This window comes from Talpa occidentalis, unplaced genomic scaffold (genome assembly GCF_014898055.3).
Source record: "Talpa occidentalis isolate TD23 unplaced genomic scaffold, MPIMG_talOcc4v2.1 talOcc4.10, whole genome shotgun sequence".
Lineage (NCBI taxonomy): Eukaryota > Metazoa > Chordata > Mammalia > Eulipotyphla > Talpidae > Talpa > Talpa occidentalis.
In genome coordinates this window covers 24,830,920-24,847,000 of record NW_023600993.1, presented here as the reverse complement: position 1 = coordinate 24,847,000, position 16,081 = coordinate 24,830,920, and the positions used below count along the sequence as shown (strand labels likewise).

At 40.2% G+C, this 16,081-nt stretch overlaps 1 long non-coding RNA gene across 1 annotated transcript in view; it reads right to left on the bottom strand.

Moving 5' to 3' along the window:
* Positions 1 to 16,081, bottom strand: part of LOC129145453 (uncharacterized) — a 58,730-nt gene that overhangs the window by 25,348 nt on the left and 17,301 nt on the right. Inside the window, exon 2 of the long non-coding RNA XR_008551003.1 lies at positions 5,135 to 5,249. This is a non-coding gene — a long non-coding RNA (uncharacterized LOC129145453). The remainder of the gene's footprint in view (positions 1 to 5,134; positions 5,250 to 16,081) is intronic.

The following is a 16,081-nucleotide window of genomic DNA, read 5'->3' as shown; positions in this document are numbered from 1 at the left end:
ATCAAAAAAGATAAACTCATGCAATTTGCAGCAACATGGATGGAGCTGGAAGGGATAACGCTCAGCAAAATAAGCCAGAAAAAAAAAAAAAAGAAAGAAAAATACCAGATGGTCTCACTCATAGCAGGAATTTGGAAAACCTAAATAAGGGACCAGGAAAAAGACTAATTATAATAAAGTAAAAATCAAAATCAACAAGTAACTATAAATCAGAGACAAACTATGAGGGGGGGGACAGGAGTAGGATCAAAGCAAGGGGGTGTGGGAATTGTATGGGGACTATAACCAAGATGAAAATGCATGCATTGTGCAAAAATGAAAAATATTAAAAATATATAAAATTTTAAAAATGATACATAAAAAAATTTTTAAAAAATAAACCTGGGTCTTGGCCTTTGGAAGTTCATTTTCCCTTATGCTGTGTTTATTTGGAACATATTGCACAGCAGCGGTGAGCTAGTCAGACCCAGGGAAAACAGATGATTCCTACCTCTCCCTGCTCCTGGGAGGTGATTTGAGGTTTCAACACTCCCTAACTTAGTGGCTCTCCTGTTAATGGCAGAAGGAGAGAATTTACCAGAACTAGGACAATGATGAACACTCTAGTAGAACAGCCTTTTTGAGGTCTAAAGAGGCCAACTGTAGGGAGCTGGGGAGCCCAAAAAGGCCCTTGGGCATGAGCAGAGGCAGTAAAGGACAATAGAGCATTCCAGAGGATGGTCTATCTGAATGGCCTACACCCCATGCCTAGTGGCATGTTTAATCTATTGATCAAACTGTATTTTAGGTTGAACACAAACCAGGGTGCACACCATTGTAGGGGCTGTTCCTGCTCCCATTCCAGATCTCTTCAGACAACAGCTGCCTTTAGCCAAGTCCCCCACCCCTGAGTGTTGTTGTTGGAGAACAGCCTCTGCCACCCCACCCAGCAGCCATCCAGTAGTGAGAGGCACTATGGGCAAGAAAAGATGTGACCCAGCTAGCCCAGGCATGGGACCAGAGTGTGACTAATTGTGGCATCACCCATTTCTACACCTGTGCTTTGAGTCCCCTGTATTACTAAATTGCCCATTTGTTTTCCAGGGACATAACCGACCCACCCACACTCCTGCTTTGTTTGGGTGCTTCTCTTTTTGAGTACACCTCTTCTCTGTTTGGCTTCTCTGAAGCTTCCCTTTTCATCCCAGGCCAATAGCACAGCACATCCCAAATGTGACTGCACAATAACAGAGGCGGTACACAGGGAGTCCTCTCTGACTCTGACCCTGTAGGGAACCAGCATGTGGGCCGGAGCGGGAGTGAAAAGAGCTCCACATTTAGAATCAGAAAACCTGCATTAGCGTCAGCAAACCTACATAGCTGTTCACTGGCTCTGTAAACTTGGAAAATCCCCTGCACCGACTTCTGGAAGCCTTGTTTCCTTATTTATAAACTGGAGATAATAATGCCCATGAGCAGGTGCCATCCTGCAGGCATCTGAAAGGCTGTGCTAAATTATAAAGCCAATAAATAATGTATGAGGTCAGTCATGTAAATGGCACCTCAGAGACAAAATGTTTCCTGTGCCAGCTACAAAGAGAGAAACAAATTAGCTTCGTTTGTATCCGAGGTATTAATTCAGAACACCAACAATAACAGCAACAAAAGAGATGCCCATCAGGATGCAGAGGTAACTCCACTTAGAATCCAGAAAAGTGACTCTCAAAAGAGCAGCATTTGACCATCCCAATCCAAAGAAGAGGAGACTAGAGTCCTACAGTTCCATCAGCCCAGTAGCTGCTCAGCCGTAGTCCATCGAACACTGGAATTGTGGTCCATTCTCACCTGAAAAAACCGTGGGGTACTCATTACCACATGGTTTCCCCAGAGGGACAGAAGGGACCAGTCAAGAGATGCCCAGTCTTGACAATTTCTCCTCAGAGGAGCTTATAAGGTACTACTTAGATCCCCACCTAAGAAAGAATTTTACAAACTGCCAAGTTCAGAGTACCGTTTAACATCCTCAAGTGCCAAGTTTCACTAGGCCACTCTAAGGACCTGTTTATCTATCAGCCATGACATCTGGGTCCACCTGACCTGTTTCCACAAGAGCCCAATCACCTCAATGAATTCTGAAAGAAATCCAAAAAGGAGTTGTTCTGTCAAAATCTGCAGGATGCAGAAAGAACCATCTCTGTCCCCAGCCCCTGCTTGCCTATATTCTCCAAACCCGTTCTGTCACAGACACACCATCAGTTGATCTCCAGATCAACTGGTAATGTAATTTGCCTTCTAGCATTAATCCCATCCTTCTTTAACAAAAGGAAGTCTGGGGGCCTCTCTGGTTGTGCAAGGGGTTAAGACGCAGCACTATGAAGCTGTCAGCAGCCACTGTAGCAAGAGTTCGATTTCGGGCCAGGGAGCTCACCCACATGGTGCAGCACACCTTCCTGTCTTGCCCGCTGCTCCACTCAGCAGTGTATTTCAGTAGATCTGCCTGTTCTGCTCCCCACCCTGCCTCTGGTGAATCCTCTCTCACACCCCCACACCTCTGGCCTATACCCCAGTTCTTGTATGCATAAATAAATAAATCTTTTTAAAAAAAAGGAAGTCTGATTAACAACAACTCTGCCAATAACTGCTTATTCCACCTGCCAAATACTATTTAAATATTCCTCTCAAATTTGTAGCTGTCTCTTTTACAACTCCATAATCTCTCTTCCTAGGTTCTGGCATTCTAATTTCAGGGACATTCTTTTGAAGTTCTCAGTGTTAAACAGAGTAGGGATTTAATTTCTTCTTAAACAATAAGAGAAATATGTAGTCATAAAGAAAACATCTTTCAAAAGAAGGAACTATTATTCAGAATATAAAATTGGAAAACTTCCAGAGAACAGAGATCTTTTATTTTTAGCCCCTTCAGCTGCTAGGAAAATCAGTTTGGGACTTATATCACCAAGTTTAATGGTGAAGAAAAGAAACAAAAGTGAAATTACCGAAATAAACAATTTCATTAACTTCAAAATCAGTCAGTTCAAAATCAATTAAATTTGTAATACCCTTATTGAGGACACAAGTAGTGAATTAATAACAGTGAAAATTAGTTTTCGGGAATACAAAAGGAGTGAGACTTTTGTAAATAACTGTTGACATTACAGTTTCCTAAATCAATAGAGATACATAATTTTGTACTTGCACATCTCTTTTTAAATCCTGAATCAAGACTTTACATATACTTGCCCTTGAACTAGTCCCATAAATCAGTTTGGAAGTGACCCAGTTTTTGCACATGAGTCATAAATAAAACCAATGTATCTAGGGCTCGTCATTATAAGACAAAGGGACTGAGATACAAATATGGTCCATAAAACTTATAAAGAAAATCTCTCTGAAGTATTTATAGAAGGATAACTCCTTCTCAAAGGTGAGGGCATAGGAGATAAGGAATTGGGCATGGAACAAGAACTGCTGATTTGGAATGCACAAGACAAAACCTAGACCTTACAAGATAAACTAGAAGTTAGCGCATAGAACTTCACACTCACTTCTTGGGCCAGAATTCTTGAGTACCTTCCATCTGATAAGCACTGCACTACATGTCAGACAACCTCCTACTTAATATTGGCATTGGAAATCTATGGGTTTTTTCCTTGAAGGTATAAGTAAGCCTTGTATAAAAGGAAACGCTCAATTAAAAGTAACCAGGGTCTGAGCCCAACCATTAATTTGCTAAATTGTTGTTCATTTCACCTCTCAAGGGCTCATGAGAATAATGAAGGAATTGTATTCAATTATCTATAAAATTGCCTTCAATTCTAAGAGACTCAGAATCAATAGCCCCTTGAATGCTCAAATTTGGCTCATTCTCAAGCTGCAGGTGAGTCCTACCAAGTTCATGTCTGAAAAGGAGGAGGCTCTATCTCACCCATCTTAACAGCCCACTTTTGGACACAAGAGCCTCTATTACTCCCAGGACTATGTTGAGTGTATTCTCTCACGGTGCTTGGCACGGCCCAAGTAATCCCCGATGATCTTCACTTAGTACAGCTACTGATGAAGGAAACATTTGAAATCAGAAAATGTCAAACCAGCCAAGCAGCAACTTCTTCTTTATTCTAGAGGCAAGTCAAGTGTGGGTCATAGAGGATCACTGTCCTGCACCAGGTCAACGAGGCATCTATCTCCAGTCTGTACCATCACATCAACGTGTTAATAGAACTGGTGTTGAGCTAAAGCATCCATCTAAATATTGCCATATCTGGTGACTACAGTTCTAACTCCTCCAAAAGACCAAAACCCCAAATCTTAAAAAGTCCAGGATCCTTGGGCCTCCCCTGGTGGTGCAGTGGTTGAGCGCTGGGCTGCGAGGCTGCCCACAGCCTCTGTAGCGCCGGTTCGTTCCCCAACCACTGGCGAAGGTCCCACAAAAAAAAAGTCTAGGATCCCCCAACTTATCTCTGCCTCTCACAGGTCACAGGAAGAAAATTGAAGACCACAAGCTTTCAAGTGATGGGTTGCTTAGCAAGAGATCAAGAGCTAGAATTCAGATTAGCATTCATTCTTAGTGTCCCTCTGCTTCCCATTTCCATTCCCTCATCCTTCCATAATCATCTACTATGTGCCTAATATTGCCCCTGGTGCTGTAACCAGGCTCATACCAAGACACTGAGCTCATTCTAGGCAACTCAGCTGGGCAGGCAGAACACAGCTGGAGCGAGGCTGGCCCTAAAAGAAACCAATGAAACCCTGAACAGAGAAAGCGATGACAAAAAAGAAAGAAAAGAAAAAACTATTCCTTTAATATCCCAGGCAATTCCTTCCAACAGGTGAAGACCCCTTACCCCAGTTTTCACCTTTCTCCTGCTAGTATTTTTCACAGCAGCAGGTCAAATCTAATCTTTGTAGATTCCTCCAAGGGAAGTAGTTGGAGAGGAGAGTGATATTAGTTGATGAGATGGAATTAGTTAAACTGACTCCTTGGGTGTGTTACACGCTTTAGTAAATCAGAGATAATGAATTCCACAGAGAGAATATGAAGGAAGGAAAAAATAAACACAGAGACTAAATATGCTTCATTTCAAGGACAGCAAAGGGACTGTCATAGAAAGTTCACCTTAGAAGCAGCCAAAGGGAAACACTGGCCTTAATTATTTACCTGACTGGTAGCAGTCTCTCTTGTTCATCTTCTTCACTTAAGAGTTCTTTATCCTTTCAAAAGCATTTTGGCTTCGAAGAGATAGCCTTCGGTTTCTCAAGGATTAGAGAACTTCCTGTCAAAGAGAACAAGGACTTGGTTACTGAGAAATCATTTGTTCACTGCACTCCCTGCTATTATTTATCACCATGGTGGGACTGTCTGGCTCAGAAATTATTCAAGGGGAGGGAATTATTCAAGGGGGTGACCTCAGGAGGTACATGAAATACAAATATGATAGCTTTAGAGTGGCTACAAACTGACAGAAGATGAAGGTTAATTCTCCTCTACTTGAAAGATGACCATACTTTCAGTGGGGCAGAAATGAGGCTTCATGAGTTCTGGGGCCAGGTCATAAATAGGCACGCTTTCCATCTGGCTCTCATGCTCTTGCTTGCTCTGGGAGAAGCCAGCTACTCTGGCATGAGGATACTCAAGCGGCCTGTGCAGAGTCTCCTGGGAGGATATGATCTCCCACCAATAGCAAGCACCAACTTGCCAGTCAGATGAGCGACCAACCTCAGAAGAGACCCTGCAGCCCCAATCAAGCCTTCGGATGTCCTCAGCTCAGAGGACATCTTGAAGACTATGTCTCATGAGAGGACTCCATAAAATCCTAGCTTTCCACTCCATGATTCATGACCCATGGAAATCACAAAAAAATAACAAATATTTGTTGTTTTTAAGCCACAAAGTACATTTGGATAATTTGTACACAGCAATAACTAACTAGTACAGTAGATGACACTGATTTGTTCTCACCTTAGGAAGATCCCACACCTAAGATGAGCAAAGGACCAGAAGAGGATGAGTATAAAATATAAAAGGGAGTAAGAGAGATGGAGGACTCTTCTCCTACCCTGGCCTTCACTTATCCCTGCTTTGTCTGGATTTCCAGTTCTTCCTTGCCAGTATGTTCTTGCTTGTCCTCATGTGTGCTAGCTTTATCTCATCATTTGGACACTTATCTTCTTAAGACAGGAATAGAGATCACATTGCTTCTATGTTACTCATAATGCCTAAGAGGTAAATGGACTAGATGAACCAAGACAAATGGGTAAAACTGGCAGGCCAATTATGACTTAGTATCAGGAGGAACATTCTCACAGATTTGCAAAGAATTTGTGGTAGGGCAGGAAGCTTCAGATGGGGAATGAGCCATAGAGAGTTGATTTGTGTACTGTGCTTGCAAAGCAGGTTCTCAGAGATGGAAGTACACTGTTACTATCACTGTGACTTTGGTGGCTCCTTCAACTCCCAGTATATGTGTAGCCCTCTACCACACTGTCTCTGAACTTAGCCATGTGACTATCTTTGTCACATGGGACATTAACAAGAATGATGCAAGTGGAGGTTTGATAACTACTTGTATAATAAGGCTTGAACACTCCGAGAACCCAGCTCCCATTCTGTGAGAAAGCAAAGGAGTCTTGTGGAGGTGAACCACGACACCCAACCAACAACTCCAACTGAGCCTCAGTCAGCAGAAGCACCAATCCTCAGCCATGTGAATGCTGCTATTTTGAATCTAAGAGCTATCCCATTTAGCTGACGCAAAATGAGACAAGAAAGCAACTGTGGTTATCATCAGTCATCAATGTTGGGGGGATGAACTGCATACCTACAGATAATGAAAACAAAGGTCATCCCAAAAAAGTAGGACTACTTCTTATACCACATTTATTCATCTGTGATTCAAACCAGAATGTGTCTAATTATAAAACCTGAGTTCTATCACTGCTTTTCAAATCATGAGCATCAGTAGCTATGAACGAATTTGTAGACCCCAAAGTGTCTTACAAATGTTCTCACTAGTATAGATATGCAGTTTTGCTACTGTTTTCCTATATGGCTGCCTCTAATGTTATTTTTGCCTTGTGTTTCTTTTTTTTTTTCTCCATCTTTCATGTTAAGATCGCTCAACTACCTAGAGTATCTTTTTTTTTTTAAGATTTATTTTATTTATTTATTTATACAAGCAGTGGGCACAGTCAGAAGCACGGGAGGGTGAGAGAATTCACCAGAGCCAGAGTGGGGAGCAGAGCAGGCAGAAGGACCGAAGTACACTGCTGAGGGGAGCAGCGGGCGGCAGGAGAGGTCTACACGCCATGTGGGACCCTCCTCTGGTGACCAGGGAGCAGCCGGGGATCGAACCAGCGCTGCAGAGGCTGCGGGCAGCTTCGCAACCCAGCGCTCAACCGCTGTGGGCAGCTTCGCAACCCAGCGCTCAACCGCTGCGCCACGGGGGAGGCCCTACCTAGAGTATCTTCAAACAACGCTAGAGGCCAAAGGCGCTGCTGACCCCTGATGTAGTCCATCTTTTTTTTTTTTTAAAGATTTATTTGTTTATACAAGAACTGGGGTACAGGCCAGATACACGGGAGGGTGAGAAGATTCACCAGAGTCACAGCGGGGAACAGAACCGGCAGACTGACGAAGTACACTGCTGAGGGAAGCAGCGGGCGAGACAGGAAAGGTCTGCTTCGCTATGTGGGATTCTCTCCAGCTAGCCGGGATCAAACCGGCACTGCAGAGGCTGCGGACAGCTTCACAGTGTGGCGCTCAACCGCCTGCACCACCAGGGAAGCCCTAGTCTATCTTCTTTACCAGACTTCATTTCCAAATTCAAGGAACAATAAAGCGGTGGTTTCTCCATCTGCAGAGTCTGGAGATCATAACCTATCTTTCAGGACTTCTGAGAAGACCTAGCAAGAAAGAGGCTATAAATCCCTACCCAAAACTAAACATAGGCTTCCTGGAAAGACATTCTCTCCCCTTCTCCCTTTTAGCTACTCATGTGTAATTCATGTGCCTGTTCCTTCACACCTCTGCCATGACAAGACTCAGTCAACTGATCTACTCCTTACTGAAAACCATGAAACAAGGAAGTTCTAACTCCAAAGCGATACTTGAAGTTCTGCTGTGAATTGATATAATGTAAGCTATCTTGGATCCTTTCCCCTTTCCAGAAAACATAATTACATCCCTATCCCATGACTCCAGAATAAAAAAGAACTCTGCTTTCACTCAAAAGATAGAAGACATTTTATAAAATGATAATGCGAAAGGAGGAGAAAGAGATACGACTAATAAGAACTATATTCACAACATCTATATTATGAATATATATTTATATCTCAGCAGGCCCTGCAGAGTTACAGATGAGCTAATTAAAATGCTTATGCTTTTAGCAATGATGTTTATTGAAATCATTTTATAACCATCCAAATTGAGGTTTGTTTTCTATGCAGTGCTACCTGGAATATTTTGACCTAAATTATTTATATGCCTCAAAATATATTGCCTTCCCCATTACTGACTTCATAGATACAGCTCAGGATATGGAAATTTTTGGTGAACCAAAGTGGCTCCTACAGGATTTCCCTGCCTCTTCTGTGTCTACTAAGACAGGGACAAAGCATGTGTGTGCAATAGGAAGTCTATCAAGGGATAGGAGGTTGAAATAATCCACTGAAAAATGATGATTAAATGCTATTCAGTACAGCTGGTAAATGGACAATTGTTATGCTGGATTCTGGTCCCAGCTCTACTTTAGCTCTCGGGCATTAAGGGGGAGGGTGTGACTACAAAAGAATAGTACCAGGAAGTTGTGGGAGGGGTTGGAATTGTTCTGATTTCAGATTTCAGTGCTAGTAAATTGAATCTATAGGTGTTAAAATGCCTAGTAACAAACCTCCAAAAAAAGTCAACTTTATTGTACATTATTTTTTAATTTAAATGGAAAAAATAAATGACAATTATTGTCTGTTCAATAAATGATAATTCTACCTCCAAATTTTATCTGGTATTAGTCCCTTTCCCTTCATTTACAATACAAGCTCTCCTGGGCTTTTGTAATAGCCTGCTAAACAGTTCCCACACATCCATGTTTGTCCCTATAATCCATTCTCCATGCTACAATTAGAGTTCATGTTACTTCCAGGCTTAAATTTTTCAAAGACTTTCCAGTGTGCTTGAGTTTAAACCCAACACCTTTCACATCCTGCAGTCAATATGCTCTTACCTTGCTTCCCTCTCTCATCTCATCTACCCAAAAACACAATGAATTCACTATGTTCCTTTCAATAGCATAATTCGTTTTGGTCATAGGGTCCTTCTCACTTGCTTTTTCCACTGACCTACACTTCCTCCCTCTCATTTACTGAGTAAATCTTCCTCCTTCAACTCTTAATGTCACCTCTTCCTTGACCAGTCATCTAAATTAACTTCACCAATATTACTTTTTATAATATCCATTTCTTTACCTTTATAGCACCTATTCCAGCCTATAATGAGGTGAGTACATAGATGATGATTGGTTCTGCCCCTCTAGGATGTCATCTTCAAACCAGACCAGGCTGTGTGTTCATTGTTTGCTAGTATCTGCTCACAAGAGTTTACGATATAGCATTCAATGAGGTCAGTAGCTTGAAATCTGCCATGGTAGGAGTATTTATACCAGAGAAATTGGCAAGTGCTATCAATCAGGGCTTTTCTTTTCAAAAATCTGGTTTAACAGCACATCACTGTTCACTCTCTGCCTTGTTCCTAGTGCCTGACATGGAGCCAGGAAAACAGACAATTCTTAAAGGGTTTGTTAAATAAATGATAGCTATGGTTATTGATATTGGTAATGATAGCTATGGTTTCTTACAGCAACCCTTTGATTTCAAGTGGGGAATCTTCTGGTCTTCATTTTACAAATAATTTATTTGAAGCTACAAAGAAGTTTTCCAACTTATGCAACATCATATAGTTGGAGAGAATGCTTAGGTTGTATGTAAAACATATATTCTGACTTCCAGTTTAGTGCTCTTTTCATTGACCTTACCTAAACAAATGCACACATATGTTGGGAATGTATGAAGTCAAGATTTGGGGGATTGTTAAAGCATGTTTTGAGAAAGAAGCAGAATCCTTGAGTCCAAATCATAGAGATTAGTAATTATACTGATTTTCTATTCATCCATAGAAAGGATTTTCCAAGCTATGCCTAAAAGTCAAAGTACAATTCAAAAAATAGAAACCTCAAGGTATTTCAAACTAAAAACATATTCACTATGTTAAGTATTATGTGTTTATGAAATATGGAAGGACTAGAGAAACAAAAGAAATGAGCATGCCACAAAACTATTAAGCACTGATCATTCAAACACACCCTTCTAGAATATGAAAACACTAATTAGAAAAGTTATATTACAGCATTTTCAATATCCAAGATTTGAAACAACCTAAATGTCCATTGATGGATAAGTGGATAAAGAAGATGATGGAGGATGGAAACTAAACTTTTGGAGGTAGTTAGAGTGAAGTATTTACAGATGTCAAAATTATAATGCTGCACCTGAAACCATAATGTTATAAGCATGTTACATGTTACCACAATAAAAAAAAATAAAATATAAAAATACTCTTCTACGCATATTTAATCTTCTGAGCAACAACAATGAACATAAGCAACCCTCTCGTACCAACAGAAGCATTTCACCTCTCTGAAAGGGGAGATCCAAATCCTCATCAGTCACAGACTAATTTTCATTCATCCTAATTTTCATTCCCACCTTGGTTCCTTATAATCCAAGGATTAAATTGGTGAACAACCTACAAGACATCTCAATATAGTAAAGGAAAGGAAGAGATTAAAAAGTAAATCAGTTGAATATTAGAAATAAATATATACAACAGAACAAAAAAATATGGGAAACTTCAATAATCCTTGTTTTTGCAACTGATCATGGGAGTAGAGATGGACTTTTCTTTCCTATACAACCTATTCATGTTCCCTTGACTTTCAACCAGCACCAGTGGCTTTACCTGGTGAGACTGTTCTATTACAATACAAATATGAATTATGTTTGTCTGCTTGAGTATACATACATACATGCATGTATATAATAGTGTAGGTTCACATTCATATTTTTCTTTTTTCTTTCAAGTACATATTGTAATGTATTGATTAATCTCTAGACCAAAGTGCAACAAGGCCTCCAAAGGATCCTCTAGTTTACAGATATATTCTGCCCTACCCCCCATAAATTAGATCAATCACCCAGCCAAAATATCTGCCCAGTCATTGAAAGACTGAGAGAAAGAACAAACATCCCCTCTCCAGGCTAAGTATGTGAGGTGAAGGTAGAGGTTGAGATACTTTGTAAATAGATCCTCTGGCTCAAAATGCTTCCCCTCTAACCCTTGTAATACCTGCAATTATGCCATTAGGAAACAACTTCTTTTTCAAAGTTGGTTTTTTCATAAACTTTTTAACAAACATTTTATGAAAAAAAAAAAGTGTATTGTTATCAATTCCTTATCCAAAAAACTAAAACTGCAAAATGGGCAGGTCAAATACTCAGGAAATGCTTTATAGTGCTAAACAGAAGAGGTACAGGTGGGTACCCCTTGGGGCAAGAGCCCATGAGTGGAATAATAGATGTCAAGAGTATGTGAGGGCAGAAGAAATCCTTTCCTTTATTTCCCTGGAGATAGAAGCTCAGAAGTCTGGAATTAAAGGTGACAAGACCAGTGTCAGATGGCAGATTAGCTTTGTTCAAAGGATCCAGCAGGACTAAGGGATTTAAACAGAGTGACAGTCTGCGGGCAGTAGCAGGCCACATGCCATCAAGAGTTCTTGCTATCTTAAAAGCAGACTCCAAGGGGCCCTCCCTGGTGGCGCAGCAGTTGAGCACTGGGTTGCAAGGTTGCCTGCAGCCTCTGCAGCCCAGTTCGATCCCCGGCCACCGGCGAGCATCCCACCAAAAAAAAAAAAAAAAAAAAAAGGCAGACTCCAAGGAGAAACCTGAAGCAGAAAACCTGAACATCAAAAAAAAAAAAATGACCAAAATCACAGATTACAGTAGGCTGGGTCTTCTGTGAGGCTCGCTTATTTGGAAAGCTGGAGAATTTATCCACAATTAGATCAGAAACTCTAATTACACTGAACTCAGGCACTTCTCAAACAGGACCTAAAAAACTTAGAAGTTATTTCCTGACTGAAATTTTGTTTGCCCATGCAATTCACAGACTACTGTTAGTGTGGGGAAGGCAACAATCCTGGTCAAATCATACATCAGAAATAGGGAACCTGTAGAGACAGCTGAACTTTCTCCTCAGTCCCTTGCCCAACTGTGCTTCCACCAAGGAAAACAGAGGCTGTTCTGTGTGTAACATAAGGGAAACCTCTTAACTCCTACAAAACCCTTCCTATTTGGTAAACCCACCCAGTCGGCCATGTTTTGCTAAACTCTCTGCCCTAAATCAACTATAACTTTAGATTAGCAGTCCTACCTTCCTGGATTCTAACAAGGGCCCAGCTACCTCCCCCTTCAAGGTATATTCACTGCTCTTTTTCCTAGAAATGAACACTGACCCTTTAAGTAACATAAGAGAAGGGCCATACCCAAATCTGGTTTTCTTCTTACCTTTGACAAAGTTAATATGAGAAACAGTCAATGGTAGCAAATTAGGCCACTACTTAATGGCCTGGAATTCCAATTAAAGGAAGGAGTTTTTATGAGGCTGCCTGACAGTGGGGAGGAGTGTCTGACCTAATCTTGGATCCCAGAAAGGCCACCGTAAGAGGGAAAGCAATTGCCCATCAGATTTGCTGTGGGTGAAAGGAAGCTATAAACTACAGGGAGACCAGGCTCGTTAAAATGGTAATGCTCCTGTCTCTACCATGAAAGCACTCCCTGGACACCTCCAGAAATGAAATTTGGAACAATCAGAGAACCAAGCATTTCCTCCCCTCATCCAAACTAATTATTGTCATTTTATGTATTGATGTGCAATGAGGTCCATTAAATCTGGACTCACCACTCCTGAATGTAAGCCACACTTCACAGATACCTGGAGGAAAACAAAAGACCTAGAATCCAACTCTAAGTTGGTAGGTGGGAGTGTCATGGAGTTGTCAACAGATCATACCAGCTGACATGGTCTCACAATTCATTTGAAACTCCTATAAATACTAGACCTCTCAAGAAAACCAAGCAATGCATAGGGGGAGAGAGAGCAGGGAGAATAACTAGAATTGAGGATGAGGACATGGACTCAGGCCTGGGATCAAAGTATAGGACAAATCAGAGAATCTTTAATATCTAAATTTATCACATTCCCTACAGTGACCCATCATCTGAGCAACAAAGCCAGAATTGTGGTAGTCACCCTTGACTTCTTCAAAGCCAACACTAATTCATTTACTCATTCAACAAGATTTATATGCCAGTTTTTGAGATGAGTGCTGGTGTACATCAAGGAGCACAACCATCTGTTCTGTCCACAGATCCCATTGTGCTCTCTAGAATCAGATTTTAAGTAATTGAATGCAGGAGTTTTACTGGAAAAATTCTCAGGAGATAGGGAAAAGGAGGTAACACAATTGGGCAGTGAAAGAAGCTGACCCTCAAAATCGTTACACCTGAGGACTTAGTTGATACTACACAGGGCTCTAGAGCTTGAATGGTCCTTCCATGTTGTCCTAAATTGAGATCTTTGTATCCCTACATCAGTCACTGGACATGAGTGGATCTAGAAAGGGGTTTAACCTTAGCCAAGGCAATTCTCTGTGTCTGAGGCTAATTAATTCCCAGATGACATGGCTATGAGTCTTGAACCCCAGATATTCCCAGAAGCTACAATGGCCTCAAGTGGGATCCCATATGTCTCCTACTGACCTGAGCATTCTTTAATGGTCATTGTGTTTTCCTTTTGAGACTCCGCATTCTTGTTTGCATTCATTCTGGTCACCTGCCATGGTGATCTTCCATGATTTTGTCAATTGAATTCTCCAAATGCCTGAATCATCTTTGGAATAACATTTGAATTCCCAGCCAAGACTGGAAGTCTTCAGATATATCAAAGTAGAACTTTAAACTCTATAAAAATAGTCTTCCTCTTTTTACTTCAATGTTTTTTTAATTTTTTTAATATAATTACATTATGGGTCATCTGGATTTTCACTTTAAAACCAAGTACTATCCTGAAATTTCAGTGCCCACATTTGCATTTGTTAACAACTACATGGGCCCCAGGTAGTAGGATTTTAATTTCCCCAGGCTAATGAGGGAAAGTCCAGAGACAAACACTGAATAAATGATGCCTTGGAGGCAAGTGAAAGTTCAAATACTTCAGATCACTGCTCACATTAAGGTTTTGTAATGTTTAAATGGGGAAAAATGTTAAACTGTTGAGTCATTTCAGACATACAGCACAAATAGGTTGAATTCAAAATAATCTACCTGATAGAAATATTATCACCTTGAGAGTGAAAACAAAGAAACCAATCAAAAAATGGGTAGAAGAGCTAAATAGACTCTCCTCCAAAAAAGACAAACAGGTGGACCACAGGCAGATCAAAAATGTTCATCATCACTTATTATCAGAGACCAAACTACAATGACATACTAATTCACTCCTGTGAGAATGACCCATATCAAAAAGACCAGAAACAAATGTTGGTGAGGGTATAGAGAAAAAGAAACCCCCTTACACTACTGATGGGAATGTCCAGCCCCTTTGGAAAAAAAGTATGAAGGTATGAAGGTTCTTCAAGATAATAAAAGTAGATCTACCATATGACCCAGCAATTCCACTCCTATGCATCTACCCAATTCTTATGTATCACTCCTATGTATCTACCCAATTTTTACTACTTAAAAATTACTAATTTGAAGGGGTATATACTCTCCTAGTTCATTGCAGCACTATTTACAAAAGCCAAGTTATGGAAACAACCTAAATGCTCACAGAGCAGTGGATTAAGAAGACATAGTACGTATACTCAATCGAAGACTCCTCAGCTATAAAAAAACTAACTTGTCATCTGTGACAATATAGATGGAACTACAGGTGATTATGTTATGTAAAATAAATCAGAAGGAGAAAAACAAATGCCAAATGATTTCACTCTTACGCGGACTATAGAGAAAACAAAAACACACAAACTAAACCAAAATAAATCCTAGAAGTATGACTGGGGAGTTGAGGCTAATAGAAGGAGGGAACAGAGAGAGGAGGAGCAATGGTGAGAGAGAAACAAGGACACAAGGCTCTAAGGTAAAGGACCATGTTGCTTTGGTGGTGGGGTGGCATAATAGCTTACACCTGAGGAGCTATGAAAATATTCCCCTAAATCATATACAGTGTTGTAAACCAATGTTACCTCAATGAAGGGAAAAACAAAGTAATAGAATAATTTATTAGTAAAAAATGCTAACCATCTTGTGAGTCAATCTTTTTGCTAATGGAGGGCCTTGTTAAAAAAAAAAAAAAAAAAAAAAACCAGTAGCTGCAAATTCCAATAAAGTGCCATGCAATGGAACAAGTTATGCCTATATTGAGATGATCATATGATTTTTATTTTTCTTTCAATTAATGTGGCACATCATATTAATTGATTTGTAGATGTTGAATCACCCTTGAATCCCAAGGATGAATCCCACTTTATCATGGTGTATGATCCGTTTAATGAGCTGTCAAATTTGATTTGCTAATACTTGAAGAAATTTTTTTCAACTCTATTCATCAGTGATATTGACCTGAAGTTTTCTTTACCTGTAGTGTCCTTATCTGACTTTGGACTCAGGATAATTTTGTCCTTAAAAAAGAAAAAACTTTGGGAATATTCCCCAATCTTCAACATTTTGAGAGAGTAAGAGAATATTTATTCTTTGATTGTTTGGAGGAATTTACTACTTAAACCATCTGGTTCTGGACTTTTCTTTAAGAGTTTTTTATTCAGGATTTAATGTTCTTACTCATTATTGACCCACTCAGATTTTCTATTCCCAAGTAATTCAGTGTTGGTAGGTTGTATGTTTCCAAAAATGTAGCCACTTTTTTCCAGGTTATCCAATTTGAATATGCAATTGCTCATTGTGATTGATCCTTTTGATTCTTTTATTTCTTTGG